The sequence below is a fragment of the Narcine bancroftii genome, chromosome 11 (genome assembly GCF_036971445.1).
Source record: "Narcine bancroftii isolate sNarBan1 chromosome 11, sNarBan1.hap1, whole genome shotgun sequence".
Taxonomy (NCBI): domain Eukaryota; kingdom Metazoa; phylum Chordata; class Chondrichthyes; order Torpediniformes; family Narcinidae; genus Narcine; species Narcine bancroftii.
This window is the reverse complement of record NC_091479.1, coordinates 76,015,840-76,034,572: the sequence shown is the minus strand read 5'-3', so window position 1 is coordinate 76,034,572 and position 18,733 is coordinate 76,015,840.

The window sequence follows — 18,733 nt, the reverse complement described above, 5'->3', positions numbered from 1 at the left end:
AAAACATTTCTTGCCTGATGTTTGCCTGTTCTAATCTTAACTTTTTCTGTAAATGTCCAAAGTATAGTTTGATTATTCCATAGATTGCTAAATATAACCCAGCAGAAACCAATTTTTTTACTCCAGCTATCTTTCTCTTTCTTTTCTTTTACCCACATGTAACTCTTTCTACCATTGTTTTTCCACATAGTATATTCTACCTTGTATCACTCTGTAGTTCTTTTCTGTTATAAATCCAGCAATCTGCTAATGTCCAAAATGCAGAATGTTGATGACATGCACCTAAGTGTACATGAGTAGTATTGATTTCAGGATCCTTTGTACATAGATGCTTAATAATTATCCATCCAGTGGAAAGTCCCTAATAAGCCCCATGAGCAACAGCGATGAAAAATTTGTCAAATAGCTATGCCAGATTATTCTATCAAAAGCATTGTTATTTAAAAATATTCAAAATTGTTAAAAACTGAGCAAAATATTAACATTGCTATAAAATAAAGAAAATAAGCACATGAACAAAACATCTAAGAAACTAAAACTCTTTCAAAATTCTCAAGACTTTTTCCTTTTCAGCTATTTCTTTCCCAGAAACGCATGGCGTCTCTGTTCTTGTCCTATCCATGTGATTTTTCTAGCATAAGGGCTGAGAGATTGCTGCAAATTCAGCCGCCTTCATTATGAGACGTCACAATAGAGTCAAATGTAAAAATGCCCCAAAGAGCTGCCAGCATGTTCAGGATTGTGGAACTTCCTGGCACTTGGGTGGGGAAGAGCAAATATTTCTCTAAGATCTGAGCCAATTTTTCCCTTGCTCTTCTGCCAACTCCTGATGTGTTCAGAAGTATGTGGAGAAGACTTGGGCAGCGCAATGGTCATGCATCAGGGATAAAATTTGAATTAATTGCAAGTCTAAGACACACAGGCCAGATTATAGTGAACCCAGATCACCGCCTATGTTTTTCTTCACACTCTTCCTCTGGTTGTGGATACTCTTTTCAGCTCCACAGGATCTGGCTGCCTCTGCTGCCCCATAAGATGCAGTGAGCAGTGACTAAGCCTCAGGTGGCAAGTCTTAATGACTGGTAGTCAATGCATGTTGTCAAAGATTCTGAAGTTTTTTTTTAATCCTGCATTTTAAAAGTACTAAGATGTCTCATTATAAATATAAAAAGAAAAAGAAAAAGTACCACCATATACTTTCTGGTTAGTGTCAGTAGCCTCATTCATTTGCATATGCAAGACTGAGGGCTGTGATGTGAAGTGTCTCATCAGCTTAGGATGCTTGTGCTCTTTCCTGGAATTAGTGTTGGTTCCTGTGATAGAGAGGGGATCATATGTGCTGCCATTTCATTTATATCTCAATTCTGACTCCTATGCTTTGTTATTCAGGTATAGATAGAGACAAGTTGACCCATGATGGTCTTTGGAACCAGTTTGGCTAGAATAAAGTAAATGCTTTATACCATACTGACCTGATTTCCATAATAAATATATGAGCACATTGGCAACATAAGCATTTCATTAATAAATATGTGAAAGATTCTTTATCCAGCTGTAAACTATGCAGTCTGGTAGAAAATAATTGAAAGCATCTATGACACAAATCCCAATTTACCCCCAACATACTATGTTCAAGAAATCAGTCACTCAGTTGAAAACCTACTTATTATAGAGAAAAATATAACAATTATTTTTGAAATCTCTCAAGAGCACTCCTGATGAAACAAATGTTACATTTGGTGTGGCCATTGTTATCTCTGGTTGATCATGGTCTCCTTATTCACTTGTTCTGCCCATCAGCTCTCATCCTACACCAATGCCATCTATGACAATGGAAGCCTCAACCTTCATCTCTCCGTGCACCACCACTAACACCCCTATTGCCCAAACCAACATTACCTTGGATCTTTACCCAATCTCTACCCCTGACACTAGATCTCAATTAGGCATGCAGACACAGCCTCTATTTCTCCCAGCCCTCCTCTCGAGTTATCTAATATAGAATTGGATTGTGCTATTTCACCCAACTTCTCTTTCTATATTCTAACTCCTCTCCATAGGTAAACTTCTCCTGATTACTTTTCTTATTTTTGTGGTGGAGTTTTGAAAATAAGAAGCAGTTGTTAAGGTAAATTTGCTGGTGTGGGCGACCAAAGTTCAGAGCCATACAAATAACTCAGCCACCGAAAAGTAATCACGAGAAGCTTACCTATGGAAAGGGGTTCAAATAAAGAAAGAGTAGTTGGGCTAAATAGTACAATTGGCCCCTTCTTGAGAAAAAAATGCCTCAGCTTTCTCTATCTTTCTTGATCTTTATTCCTCTGGATTTTGGTATTTTCCATGTAAACCTTTCAACACTTTTCTGCTACCTTCCTATTTTTAATGAGTTCTTAATTGTACCTCATGATCAGCAGGATACCTTTGTTCTTTCACCCCTTTTATGCACAAAGGGTTAGTAATTCATCCTTGGTCACTTCGGCTAAATGCACAAGAAAATACTTAACTTGATTATAGCACAGGGCTTCTGAAGTTTCATTCTGTTGACCTGCATTTATTCTTCTGTGCAAGATGCATATCCTTGCAGTTGTCCATATTAAAAATTGATTTTCTAATGACATTTTCATTCTCCAAAGTTATCTTTTCTATCACAGTCTTTCTATTACATTTACCCTGAAATTTATCATCATCAGACTGTAAACATTTGTGGTCCTTATATTGATTCATGTGTAATACTTGTCTGTTAACTCCATTTATTTTTATATAGCCTGCTAGCTGTTGGTTCTGGCACTTGTCCTCTGATTTTCCAGCTTAGTCTGAATCTGGAACATTATTATATAGTTCTCTTGAAAACCTAAGCATATTCGATCTGCCTCATTTCTCTGTGCTATGATAAAATGGAATTGGTAAGGAACCACATCAAAGATTAGTACAGAAAAAGTAAATGTTCTTAATGTAGGCGTTAATGCACTGGTGCAGATTTAGAATTCACTAGTTAATAGGAAATGCAGAGTAGGTATAAATTGGTCTTTTCTGGTTGGCATGGTGTAGTCAACTTTTTCTTATTAACTTAATAATTAATATTAAATTAATAATGAAGACACTGAAAGTATTGCTTTTTTAGCGACACAAAGACAGGTAGGAAAGTGAGTTGTGAAGAGCACTCAAAAGAGACTGCAAATGGACCTAGTTAGGATAAATGGGTTGTCAAAGGTCTTGCTGCATAATCATCTGCCACATGGTATTCCAGTACAAGTGTCATCACCAAGTAAACATTTGAAGATGCAACCATGAAAATTTCAACAAAAATGTAAAGAACTTCAATTTCTAGCTTCGACAGACTATTCCTGTGTATAACTGATACATTCACATGCATGTACCATCTAAAAAAAAATCAGTTTTATGTTACGTCCCCACATCTATAAATTGAATTGGTTGAATGGAAACTAAATGGAAACTTAAAGGATTTAAATTCTAGGATTTGTAAAGTAAATTAAACCAAAAATGCATGTGACACAGAAATTGATGGACTAATTTAAATTTTGGGTTGTTAATTATCTGGCTTGTGGGAAACTTTTTCATGTTTAATAACTAGCAAAATTTCAGCTTGCCCAATATGAAATACACACTTCATCCTATCAGAAGAAATAAGATTGACCCAAATTCTCAGAATATGAGGCACTTGGAAATATTGATGAAGTTAGACAAGTTTTACAGAAATCACTCCCAATTTCCATCCTGTCAACTTTGCCCAATAAAGCTTTGGCCTGCAGGGTTAACTGCATGTGGGAATTTTGTGGCACACACGAAGCCCATTGCCCCACAAGCTCCATACCATTTCTAACAGAGGAAATATTTCAGTCCCATTCCATCCTTAATTTGCTGTGGCCATGTTCTTTCTCAAGCATACCAATATCTTCTCCTTTGATTCTTTTTGTCACACTAAGAGGTCATTTACAGCAGCCTGAGAAATGACAAGTATATTTTTGGGACTGTGAAGGAAATTCCAATACCAGCAGGATTCAACATGGGCATGAGTAAAATTTGCAGACTCCACACAAACTACACTCAGGGTTATAATTGAACCCAACTCCTGGAATTGTAAAGCAGGATCATGGCCTGTCCCAAAGACATGTCTGTTTCTGTATGATCCATTAAAGGTCATGACTTTGTGGAGGGGGGGGGGTGAGTGGTGTGGTTGGGGGTAGGTACTACAGGGGCAGCCAAAGTGAGTAACTGCATTGAATTTTGTAAATCATACTCACTCAGCCAAAACACATGGAGGGAATAAATATTTAAAATTGTTGAGATTCCCAATCAAGCTTGTTACCTTGTGCTGAATTATGTCAATCTTCAGCATTGATGGATCTACAGTCATTCCTCACCTGTGCCTTGCAGGTGGTGGAAAGACTTTGGGAAAATGAGTCATTCCTTGCAGAATAACCAACCTCTAACATATAACATACCTACGATATTTATTAGATTTGTTCAGTTGAGTTTCTGGTCAGTGGTAACCCCCAAAACATTCATAAGAGGGAGGTGATAATCAAGAGGAAGTTTCAATGCCCATAAGATTCCATAAAGCTGAGTTAAAATGGGAGTTAATTCCCTCCACCTTGTGTATTAGTCCTGCTGATGGGATAGGGTACCCAGGGATTATGATAAGGAGTCTGGCATATTGTCTGTGGGTATAGCAATGTCCGGTTGTCAGACAGCATCCTAAATGGGACACCAGCCCCCAGATGTTTGTAAGGTGGATATTAGAATGTCAATTGGACTATGTCCAACTTTTCCATGTTTAAATTAGAATTTTGTTTGGAGGACAGTGCCAGGTGGTCTAATCAGTCTGAACATTTTCTGCTTTAATGCATGGTCATAGTACAAATTGGAGGTATAAAAAGCATTTTTAATGCATTCTTTTAGGATCTGGACATTGCTAGCAAACCAGCATTTGCACCCCTTCTTTAATTGACCTTGAGAAGGTGGCAGGCTGCTTTTGTCTTAAACCAGTGTGGTTCTTCTGGAGAAAGTTCTCTCACAGAGCTGTTAGATAAGGGGTTTCTGAAATGAGACCCATCAATGGTGATATTGGGGAACCTGTGCTGCTGACGCAGAGCCATGGGGCATGGACAAAGGCTCTTCAGCCCACCTTGCCTATGACAACCTGGTTGCCATTCTGAGCTCGCCTCATTTGCCTATGCTTGCTCCATATCTTTCTCTCATCTTTTCCTATCTTTTAACAGTCATACCCACATCTACCACTTCCTCTGGGAGCCCATTCCATATATCCACCACCCTCTGTGTGAAAACATTGCCTCTCATGTTCCATATAACTATTTTCCCACTCATCTTAAATCTATCTAGTTTTAGATCTAAATCTATTTAAATATCCAGAAATAACATGCACATATCTCTGGGGCAGGCCTAGCATTGAACTTGAGGCACCTATAAAGTAGTTGTTGTCTGTTAACTTGTTATTTGTTTAATCTCTTTTTTGGTTTTCACGATTTGTAATTTGTTTCAGAATCTTTTAGTAGTTATCCAACGAAATGAACAAGTGAAAGGCTTTCAGTGATGGCGTTTTTGAGAATGACAGCCGCTAGTTTGTGACCTGGCTTTCTCACAGCAAGAATTTTCACAAAATGGCTGTTTTGTCTGCATAGCCATTTTGTGGTTCTGCTAGCAGAGACAGTACTCAGGCACAAACAGGCGGCTTATAATTCCTGGATAGAATCCAGATCCTGTATTCGAGGAGCTGACCTTGGGCTAAAGCCATCAACTATTCTTTTGGAGATCCATAAATCCGTTGACAGGTGCATAGTTCCAAACTCTCAAACAATTTGTAGCATGTCACTGAACCAAATCCTATAACATGATCTTCACATTTGTTATTTTAAAACTCTTTTAATATCCCCTATGGATTTTTCTTTTCAGGATGAATAAACCTTTCATGGGCAGAGCCTTTCCTTGCACTGCAGTTGCTCCCATGAGAAAGATGCAACCTAATGAAAATATGGCTTGGCATCAGCAGTTGCCAACCAAAAGGAAAAGGGCATAAGGGCTGTAGCATCTAGTAGACATACAGATGTCTCAGTAATGATTTGCAGTGTTCAAAAAGGTCTTTGTTTTTACAACAGAAATATTTTTTGTGTACCTGCAATGTTTGATTATATTGCCTGCCTTCAACACACAATTTAAAGGGGCAAACATTCTTAAAAGGAACGCTTCCAGACATTATCAGTCAAATGGTCACATTCAGAACAAAATAATGTCAATTTCTTTTTCAATGTACACTCCCGAGAATAGTGTGTACTTTATGTCTATAAATATATGAAATCCTGGTAATACCAGTTGAGTGACATTGACAGTTTTGAATAGATTTGTAGTTCAGATTAAGTGATAGAAAGTTTGTCAGAACAAATGCATTACAGCAATTCTTCAGAATACTACTATGAGGACATCTCTGCATCTTTTCAAGGTCTTGCGGATATGGTAATGCGAGAAGGGGAGGCCCAATCATAAAATCAAATCGTTTTTTTCACATTTTTTAATTCCAGTTTCACTGAGTATATAGATAGGTACCCATTTCTTTGGAGCCCCACCAGTATAGCGAACCTTCAATTAACATTTGGGTATCGTGTTCAGCACAGATATCATGGGTGAAGGGCCAATTGCTGTGTTGTCCTGCTTTATGTCCAATAAGTTGGTTGCATCTACGAGAAATTACAATTTGCTTAAATCAAATGGATTCATACACTATTTATTAGATTTGTGCTTCCCATTCTCTTTTACATTTTCTGTCACTTATGGCTTCATAGTGACTGCCAGTTTCCCAGAATTCTGGTGTCTTAACAGATACATTGACAGTTTAATTATAAAACTGGTGTTGAATGATTTACCCACCAGAATGAATTATCGATGAAATGCAATGCATCTCAATGTATAAATCACATCTTTGAATGTGATTTCTCAGATTTGCAAAGAGTATTGTATCTTATAAAATTTAAGATTTTTTTATTGTCATGTAGTAAAACTGATGTAATATTATACGAAATTGCACTTAGTCTGCTGTAAGGCAGACAAAGATTCAACATCAGCAGAAATTGCTGGGCACACCTTACAGTCAGAGAAAGAGAAGCAAAAATGAATCCCCCAGACACGCTGAGTGTCTATGGATTTGCCTCTATAGCCAGACTTCAGTCCAAATCATCGACAACCCAAGCTCCAGATCCAAACCTCTGACATGATCAGGAAGCCTTCAGTGCCTGAGGCCCCTTAGGTGCCCTTTCTGCCCTCATCACCCTCTTGCATCCTGGTTCTGTTGCCTGATAACCCTTGAGCCAGTATCTGAGGCCATTTGCTACATTTAGCACTGAATCTGGCTCGACAGAGATATGCTTAAACTGCTATAAAAAAAATTGTGAATTTTGCAGTTGAACTAAAAAAATTAATGGGAGTGATTTTCAGACAATGATTTCTTAAAGCCTGATTCAAACATTATAATTAGAAAATTGGCATCCGCTTTGTATATATGAGCTTTGTATCTCTACCAAATGGATCCTTGACCAATAATGGCAGTCTATCCTATTCTGAGGTCATCTTTTTTCTTTGGCTTGACTTCGCAGACGAAGATTTATGGAGGGGTATGTCCTCATCTGCTGCAGGCTCGTTGGTGACTGGCAAGTCCGATGTGGGACAGGCAGGCACGGTTGCAGCGGTTGCAAGGGAAAATTGGTGGGTTGGGGTTGGGTGTTGGGTTTTTCCTCCTTTGTCTTTAGGAATTCCATTAAACTTCTCATTCCATATTTTACAAGTTCCCAATTAAGTTATGTTATGAAGGCTTAATTTTTTTTTAAATAATAAACTATCTCCCATGAATATAATTTCATTTTTGTAAATATAAAGGTGTAAATATATTGTGATTCGCAGTATGGGATAACTTCAAGGTCTTTTTAAACTAGCTTTATTTATTATTGAACTTGAAAATTTGAAGTAACATTTTTATCCCATAAAATGCACTCAGAAATAGTGAGGAGAAAACAATGTAATCAATTACACTGGACAAGTTATTTTTCAAAGGGTTTGCTTCTTGAAAAGAAACAAGGGATTATGATAGACAGTTTCAATATGAACAGAAAGATAATATCAGATTTGCTGTATCATGTAGGAAGTTGGAGAAACATTAAATTAAATTTAGCAAGTTTAATTGCATAATGATGCTGACACATTGCATTAATTCAACTGGCCTAAAAATGTTTGCCACTGATTTTCCTTTGTACTCAGCATCTGATGCTTTTCACGTCAGTGTCCAACAATAGTCCGCTAGCACTGATGGGTTCCAGTTGACTTGATACTGCTTTCCCATAGTCACGATGTCCTCGTGGAACCTTTCAACATGTTCGTCACTGACTGCACCAAGATCAGCAAGGAAGATGTCCAAGTGCAAATGCAGAAAATTAATTTTCAAAGACACGTTGCACTTCTTGGTTTTGTCTGCTGGAAGTAGACTTAAAATATGACAGGAAATCACAAAAAAAAGGCTTTTTTTAATAAAACAGTACGCGATATGAAAATGTTAAGGTGATTTTCCTGATCAGCAGCCTAAAATCCATAAAATATATCCACAAGTGTTCAGAAAACAAAATCTGTGTTGTCCAGTGTAAACCTTCTCCCAAGAATATAATTTCCTTTTGTATGCATAAGATGTGAATATATTGTGATTCACAGTATGGGATAACTTCAAGCTCTTCTTAAGCTAAATTATAAATAAATTATAAATAGAAACTTGAACATTTTAGAAGTGACATTTTTATCCCATAAAATGCACTCAGGAGAAAATATTGGAATCAATTACTTTAAAAGTGCACAAGGCCTGGTATAAATTTCAAAAGAAATGTATAGCTTTGACTGAGAAATACAGGAATACAGAATTGCATGGAAGTGAGATCATTGTCAGTGAAAGTAGAGAAGTTCTATTAAAATCAACATAGAAGCTCAAGGAATCCTGGGCTCACATGAAATCTGATTCATGTTACACAAATGTACTTGACTTGTTTTATTCAACATCAATAGTGCAATGTGTATTCTGTTGTTATTGTTGAGAGAAATATTGAATTGAAACATCTGCAGTTGGGGGATGGGGGCAGAGTAGGGGCAGGTGGAGGAGATGTTTGCAGTGGGTGATAGATAGGAAGAGCTCCAGGGCTCATATTTGTTTCTGATCTCCATGAGTGACTTGAATTCAGAGATCCATCGTAATGTATTCAGAGTTATGAACTATATTACACAAAGAGGACAAAGTACTATGATCACAGGAGTTTAAGAACTATAAATCAATTTTTTAAAAATTTAATGCAGGTAAATTTAATATAAGGCACACAGTCATAACTAATGTTGAGTGAGATTTGTATTTTATAGTTGACACCATTCAATATGTCAAATCATTCAACAGGAATCATCAAACACAAACAAATTGATTAATAAAGCAGGCATTGAAGTGCTGAGAGTAATGTAGGCAACCATGAGAATGGTTCAGCATTATGCAAAAATGCTGGAGACTTTTGGCTTTTGGAGCCTGGAAAAGAAGTACCTGAGGACTCGTACTAAAATGGCAGATGACAGGGAAAAGATTAATTCAGTCTTTTACTGTTGAATACTATGGGAATGGAACAAAGTAATCGATTTCAAATCAAAAACAGTAACTTTAGAATGAGATCTGGAGGTTCCTCTAAAACAACCGGACAACATTTAGGCCTTGCCATAGAACAACAGTATAGAGACATACAATATGGAAACAAGACCTTTGACTCAACTTCCCGACACTGGCCAAAATGTCCCCTCCACTGTTGTCTCACCTGCCCGCATTTTGCCCATATCTCTCGAACTCATCCTATTCATGTATCTGCCCAATTTTTTTCTTAAACATTGTGATCTTACTTGCATCAACCACCTCCTGTGGCAGCCCATTCCATCCACTCACCACCATCTGTACATAAATGTTACCTCTCAGTTCCCTGTTAAATCTTTTCCCTCTTACCTTAAACCAATATTCTCTGGTTACAAATCCCCTACTCAAGCCAAAAGACTCTGTGTTCACTCGATCTATTCCTCTCATGATGGTTTTTTTTTTCAAAACTTTATTTATTAATTTTAACATACGAAGAAAGTAAGTAATTCACGTACAGAAAAAATACAAAATAAAGTAATACAAGTACAAAGTAACATAGTTAATACAATACCAATCTCGGCATCTCCCCCTAACAACTAAAAACTAAGACTAAAAAAAAACTATTTTAACCCCTAAAACCCCCCTCCCCACCCCCACGATAAAGAGTGAAGAATTAATACTATTAGTATAATAAAAAAAATAAAAAATATATATCTTAAAAAAAGATTGATATATATATATAAAAAAACAAAAAAAATAAATTAAGTATTAATTATTAATCCAAAAAAATTTTATTATATAAGAATATATATGAAAAAACCAAAAACAAAAAGAACTTAAACGAGAAAAAAAACCAACTAATAATAAAAAAAACTAAAAAAAAAGAAAAAAAAGAAAACATATAATAGAAAAAATATATAATAAAAAAAGTTTTTTTAAAGAAAAAAAATTAATTCAAACTTATTTAAATTGTATCTAATCAATAAATGGGATCCACTTTAACTCATAAAAACACATCTTATCTTGTATAGAAAAAGATATTCTTTCCATAACCAAACAAAACTTCATCTCTGAATACCACCTATCTAAAGACAATACATTTCTATTCTTCCAAGTAATCGCTATACATTTCTTGGCCACTGCCAGCGCTAAGTAAATAAAAGAGATCTTGTAAATAAAAGAGATCTTGTAAATAAAAGAGATCTATGTTTATATTTTTTTGAGATCACCCCTCATCTTCCTGCGCTCAGAGGAATAAAGTCAAAGGCCCTTGAGTTCTGGCAACATCTTCATAACTCTTCTGTGCATTCTCATCAGCTTGACAACATCTTTCTGTATCACAGTGACCAAAACTGAACACAATACTCCAAATGGAAAAAAAAGTCTCCAAAATTGTAAACACACTGCAGCATATTCAAATTTTGGACAACCAAATTAAGTGGAGCTAATTGGACTTCTGCATCTTTAAATACTGTGCATGTGTTTAGGATTGAAACTCTGTTCATGCATTTTTGTTCATTCTTCCATTTATACCAATGATAATGAATACCTTTGACTGATTTCTTAATTCTGCCTGCAAATACAAAATATTTCTTATCGTACACCCCAAACAACAGCAGATCTTAATATGAATTACCACTCAAGTGTCTCCCCACCCTCCCATTTGTCCTCTATTAGCCATTCCAGCAAATGCATTCCCCATTTAACAAGTAGTCATCAGTTAATTAAGACCCAATAATCTTACATGCATTAAAAATGGTTTACTTATGTATAAAACTTTCTATGAATAAAATTTGTTTTTATGTTTATATTTTGATAGATTTTTTTGTTATTTTTCTACTACTCCTAAATTAATTCCTATTCTTCAGCTGGTGTTAAAAACAGCAACAACTTCGATATCACAATATCAATTTTCCACCTTACCAGTGGTGGAAATATGTACACTTGGGTATTACTGCCTACCTGGATTGTTTCATATTTCTGGAAAATGTTTCTTCTGATTACATGATTACAATATTGATTGTATTAATACACATTCCCTGCTTAATTTCTTGATTTTCCAAATCAATCTTTCAGGTGGAAGTAGCCCCCAGTATAACTGGAGGAACTCTATAATGGGTATGTCCTAATCATAAATTCTGATGCATGAGAGGAGATGCGCAAGGGAACTCAGTTTTGGCTTCTCCCATTTATTATAGATTTAGTCACAATATTAAATAGTTTCATCATAAAACAGAACTTTAGGATTATTTCATACATTAACCAAGCAATTAATTTTTTTTTTGTCTTCTGTGAAGTCTACATTATATCACTAAATAAGTCCACATTACGGATTTGTTTTATTTTGTACAAATCCATAAAATAATATGAAATTTCCTGAATATTAATTTAGTTGCTGTATTTTGGGATGCATTTTCGCATGGTATTTGAGTTAAATGGAAACATTAAATTGACAAGATAAAGCATCCTTACTCCTCTGATTCACTTGGTGACCATAAAGACCATAAGACCTCAGAGCAGAATTAGGCCATTCAGCCCTTTGAGTCTGCTCTTTCATTTGAATCATGGCTGATATATTTTTCCTCTCAACCCCTTTTTTTTGTTGCCTTTTCCTCATAACTTTTGACACCCTTACTAATCAAGAACCTATCAACCTCTACTTTAAATCTATCCAATGACATGGGGTCCACCACTGTCCGTAGCAACAAATTCCACAGATACTTAACCCTCTGGTGAAAAATATTTCTCTTCATCTCTGTTCTAAAGGGATGTCCTTTTATTCTGGTTGCTCTCTCTGATCCTGGACTCTTGTCTCCAGCCACTAGAAACATCTTCTCCATGTCCCCTCTATTCAGGCCTTTCAATATTCAAATTGTGAACTAACTCTTTGTGCTAAATGCAGCATCTTGAAGCCTTCTTGCTTTTCATTGAAAAATTTTGCATGTGAAATGTTTTGATAAACGCTTATGTGTTTTTTTTTAAATTCTAGCATCAAGCAAATTTATTAGCAGCATGTCAAATATGATAGAAATAAGAAAAAATATTATTGTAAAATCTGTTAACAGATCTAAATAATTACTCAAATTCTATTTTTAATTTTAAGCTTTACTAAAGATAAACTGGTTATCTTTGCTGATTTAAAAAGGTCCACTGTATCAGATTTTGATGGTTTTATTGGAACAGAAACCAGATGCTCTTTGCATTCCAATTAATGATAACTTTGTGCTGTAATTACTGGTGCTGTGATGGAGCTGCTATTATAACTTTGCTTCCTATCAAGCACTGTTATTCTCAACTCATGGTGCAGGATTAGAAATCCAGATGTTGTATATTTAGCTCTGAAGAAATTCAGAAATGAGCAGTTATCTTAAGTACCTCATGGAAAGCTATAAATGACCAATTGAATGTTCAATAATTTATATGTAGAAACTTTAAAATGAGATAGAAAAGACAGAACCTTAGCAGCTGAATATTGTTAAAACTTGCCATATTTATCTTTCTTCATCTCCAAGACTCATAAATACTTTGTGTGATTTGTGTGCATTTGAGAGTGGTGAATGATTGCCCTCTAGTGAGGAATTACTGCATGCACAGTTTGAGAAGAGTCCGCTAATTTTGATAGTGTGTCTCAGAATTAGTGCAAACAGACTTGGGAACCTTTTGATATGACAATCCTTCAGAAAGGTGGAAAAGTTTCTCTCGTGTTTAAGAAAGTACTTATTATTAGCTGTTTAATGGTGATAATTACATTTCACTGGTGTGTGGTGGTGTATGCTGTTGCTTCATGCCAATGTATGCATCAGGCTGGAGGCAATTTCTTTTATTGCATTTACTCAGGCCTTCCTAACACAATGGGGTCACTCAGTAACATGGTGTTCAAGTTTTAAGTCTCCAAAGGCCTTGTAATTTTCATATATTACCAGAGGCTCCAGGACAAATCCAGAGAGAGTTGCCAAGTAGCCTGCTCTGTCTGTATGTCCTTCCCGTGACTGTGTGGGTTTCCGCCAGGTGCTCTGGTCTCCTCCCACCATCAAAACGTACTGGGAGTGTCGGGTCATTGGATGTAATTGGGCAGTACAGGGTCATGGGCCAAAAGGGCCTGTTGCCATGCTGTATGTCTAAATTTAAAATAAACACGTAAATAGCATACTGTACGTAGATTGCAACCTTTCTGCTATAGTAACCATTGTACTTTGTAAGCTGCAGGAAAATCTAACATAAATGCCTGTCACTAGCTGCATTTATCTACTGCAATTTGTTATTTCTTGAGTTTGTGAAATCTTCAAAAGAATATGACAAAAAACTTGTAGCAGGACCATTTCAGATTTTAAAAAAATTGTATTACGGTGCTAATTCAATTTCACTATTAATTCATCAACATTGTTATCTATTTTTACAAGTTATCTATTACATTAATTTTCAGTATTTGAGTATCAGTGCCAATGCCAGAATTTATGTGTATTCCTCTGCCCATCTGATGGTGAATTGCCTTCTTGTACTATTGCACTCCTCTTGGTGAAAGTATTTTCCATGTTGTCCTACAGAGAACTATATCATTTTAAACCTAGCAATAATGAATGACTGGTGACATATTTCCAAGTGAGGATTGTGCATGATTTGGAGGGGAAATCTGCAGCAAGGCTGTTCCTATGAGCATGCTGTACTGGTCTTTCTTGGTGATGTCGGAGAAGTAACATTGTGAGTATCTGCAGTGCATTTTGTACATGTACACAGAGCAACTGCAGTGTGCCAGTGGTGAAGGAAATTAATGTTTAAGGTAGTTGATAGATGCCATTCGAACAGGTTGCTTTGTTCAGGGTTGTATCATTGCTGCCTAAGAACTGTTCATTATTAATTCCATCATATTCCTGATTGGTACCTTATATTTGATGGAAAGGCCTGGGAGTACCAGGAGGAGAATCATTTACTACAGCAAATGCAACTTCTGACCTGCTTTTGTAGCCATGGTATTTATGTGGTGGTTTAGTTGTGTTTTGTGTTTCTGGTTAATAAAGGCCTCCAGGTGTCTGATGGTGAGGAACTGGCAATGATAACACTGTTAAACACCAAGAGAAGGTGGTTAAGATCTCTCTTGTTAGAGATTGATATTGCAAACACTTTGGTTAATTTTTTTTTAATTTAGCCATACAGCATGGTAACAGCCTCTTTTGACCTATGAGCCCATTCCGCCCAATTACATCCAATTGACCTACAACCCCCGGTACATTTTGAAGGGTGGAAGGTAATCAGAGCACAGGGAAAACCCACACAGATGCAGGACAAACTCCTTATGGCCAGTGCAGGATTCAAACCCCATTCCCGATCGCTGACGCTAACTGCTATGCTAATCATGTCACTCCATTTGTTGTGTGAATGTTATTTGCCACTTATCAGCCCATATTGACATCTTGATGCATGCAGGCATGGATGATTTCACTTATTGTGTCTGCTGGAGTGGATCCAGTGGATCTGGCAGCATCCATGGGTAGAAATGATCAGTGAACATTTCAGGTTGGGACCCTTTATCAAGACTGAATTAAGGGTCCCAACTCTTAAACACTCAGTGACCTTTTCCACGCATGCTGCAGGCTACGTGACACACTGAGTTCTTCCAGCTTCTCATTGATTAATCAAAACTGAAGGTCATTTACAGAAATAGACTTTTCAGACAAATCAAAACACTCACATTTTGACCTCAACTCATCAATAAAACATTCATTAACGATACAGGAATCCATGTGTTTGCTTCACTCCACTTTGATTGACTATTGATCAGTACCAGGAAATTGCTATCTCATCTCAGGCCACATCTCTGGCAAGTGAAAATGAATTAATGTTTCACAGATTTCATGTTTGCTTCAAAGATGGTTCTGTATATTATATCAGTACTATGGACTCCATTTATCCATGTTTGTCTCCATTTGAGCATTACAGTGTAACAAGGTTTTCAGTTGGTATCTTGATTCATAATAAAAGAGAGCATCAGTAATTCAATTCACATATCAATGGATTATTGATGTGCATCTGCTATGGTTCTTCTACTAGTCTGAGTTTTGCTCCAGATTTGAATATCTGTAATCTGGCGTGTATCCACTAGTAATGTCTTTGCTTGTGGCATAGATACTGTACAATTCAACTTCCTAGTTGAAGTATAAAGATCTCCTTTCTCCTGTCATATTACTTTGGCTATTTGTTTTAGCAGGCTTTGAAATAGGACCTTACTTTTGATCACAATTGGTTGTTGTAATTTTATAAAACTGAGGTGAATAATAACCATGGTAACAATAGCAACTGTCTGAACTGGTCTGACTAGTAGGCCGCAGCCTTGGTTTTGTTTTCTTGATTTGGTCTTTGCTTTGGCTCTCTGACAGTAAGAGATGTATTTTCTGGGTGAAAGCCACAATTTTATTTGATAATGTGAATGTCAGGTGTGCTCAAAGAATTTGATTAAATTTGTTCATCTGTCAGTTTGCAAAAAAATACTTTTTTTTTCAGATTTATTGCACTGAGATTTTGTGAGCAGACCTGTTAGACATCTTATACATAATAGAAGTAAGGAATGGTACAAAACTGCAGGATTATGGTGAGAGTTTAATCAGTACAGAGCAAAGGCAACATAATTTTACTACAGTATCACAAAAGTCCCCAAAATGCAATGCAATAAAGTATTTAATTAATCAATAGGCTCATTAATTATCTTTCCTGCATCTGGCTTTCTGTCCCTAACATATTGCTCTCAGCTATTTATATTGGTTTCAGTTTAATTTGAATTTCTGATTTAAGTTGAATTTCTGATTTCTCCACATCTTTAAACAAGATCCTGGGCCATGCAAGACAGTTGTTAACACACCATCAGCTTCTGCTCCTATCACAAGAAAATGCAATGCTTTTTTAGCACATTGTTCTGTCCCTCAGGACTTCAACCTCCAAAATTCTCCAACCCCCCCAAGACATTGCTTGCTTTAAAGAATATGATTTGAATAGTGGAGCAAACTTGATGGGCCATATGGCTTAATTTTGCTCCTATGTCTTGTTCTCTTATGGTCAATGGAGATTTGAAGTATGAGTTAGGCCAGATATGTCAATATTCCTAAGACCACCGATTATAGCAGCATGTTTCATCCTTCACCATGGACATGGATCACCCCAATACATGCAATAGTCTCATGATAAATCAACATCCCTGTTCTTTACCACTATGGCTTGCTGTTCTCATCGGGAACTTGCATAGAATCTAATTTATCTAAGGCAAATTGTAAGAGGAATACAATGTGAAAAATACATTTTACTACAACTTGTCAAAATCTATTAATATCCTTCCATTATCCCATGGAAATACAACAATCTCATCACAAATCTTTAATGTCTTCATTAATTAAAGCAAGGAACTTACAGAACAACAGCAAGAATATTTTGTTCTACTTATAAGGCGAGTTTTTCATTGACAATGTGCAATAAAATACTGTACGCGTAATCTCATGATTTTCAATTCATTCGCTTTAGTGCAGAGAAGGTCCCTATTAGTCCATGATCCTAATAGTGGGCATCATTTACTCAGAAGAATTTCAGAAATTTAATTAAAAAAGATTTAACAGCCTATGCTCATCTATTTTTTAAGGCTCCTTCAATTACTTAATCCTAACAAAGCATGTGATCTCTGTGTTTTATTAAAGATGTTATTGTGTAGTCTTACTTTCTAAGATCAACACAATGCAGAGTTTATTTGGAGTCTTCTAAGCATTAAGCCTATTTAAATATTCAACTTTGAAGCTATAATATTGCAGAACAATCTAAATGTTCTTTAATTTCATTTAAACTAGTAACTTAAGCCTTAAGCAATATTGTCTTTAATAATGCATATAGGTAATTGAAAACATAACTGAACATCAAGCACAACAATGAGTCTCCCTGCTGTAATGCATTTAATCCCTTGCTCTACTCAAGGCCAATAAATTATTAAGAATAGATTATATAATATTACAATCCAAGTTACATCTTAACCAGAATTGTTCAATAAAGAAAGTACATTTAAAAATTAATTATTTGCATATTTTAGATTGTTATTTTCCCACATTTGGTTTCCAATACAGGTGGATCGTGGCTCATGTTTAGCTTTACAAAATGCACTGCAGTAGTTGGTCAAAACTTGTTTAAACATCAAGGCAATGATAGCAATAATTATGCAATCACCCACAAGTTCCCCTTAAAATTGAACATCATGCTGACTTGGAACGATGTCAGAATGCCTTCGTTGTGGTTTTGTCAAAATTCCAGAATGGGATTTCCCACAGCACGGTAGGGTATCCTTACTACAAAGATTGCAGCAGTTTAAAAAGTGGCTCAGACTACCTGTGTGGTGGTAGGTTATTATACTTACAGCTGGAAACCTGATGAATTTAAATAACGCTTGATTTGAAATTTTTTTTTTAAATGTTCATTAAGTTGTGCCTGCTTACCCTCCCAAAGGGTTTTTGAATAATTCTAGTTTAAATTTAGTCAAACAGCATGGTAACAGGCCATTTCAGCCCTTGCCACCCAGTTTACACCCAATTAAGCTACTTCCCCGATATGTTTTGTATGGTGGGAGGAAACTGGAACCTTTGGGTAAAACCCACGCAGGCACAGGGAATATGTACAAATTCCTTACAGAGAGTGCAGGATTCAAACCCCGATCCCGATCACTGGCGCAGTAAAGGCACTGCACTAATCACTATGGCAACCCTGCCTCCCAAGTTAGGGATGTCATTGTTAGCAGAATCTTAGGATTGAATGATAATGATAAAATAACTTTAAAGGAAAATAAATCAAAATAAGTATGTATATCTCTATTTAATTTCCTTTGTGAGATCACTTTTCTAAGTCAAAGAGTTCAGGATAAAAGGGGTGATGAATCAGCGTACAAGAGAGAGATTGAAAACTTGTCCGAATGGTGTACTAACAACAACATCACATTCAATGTCACCAAAGCCAAGGAGCTTCTTATGGACTTTAGGAAGGGAAAACCAGAAGTGTATGATCCAGTAATCATTGGGGATCAGGGGTGGAGAGGGTGAGAAAATTTAAATTACT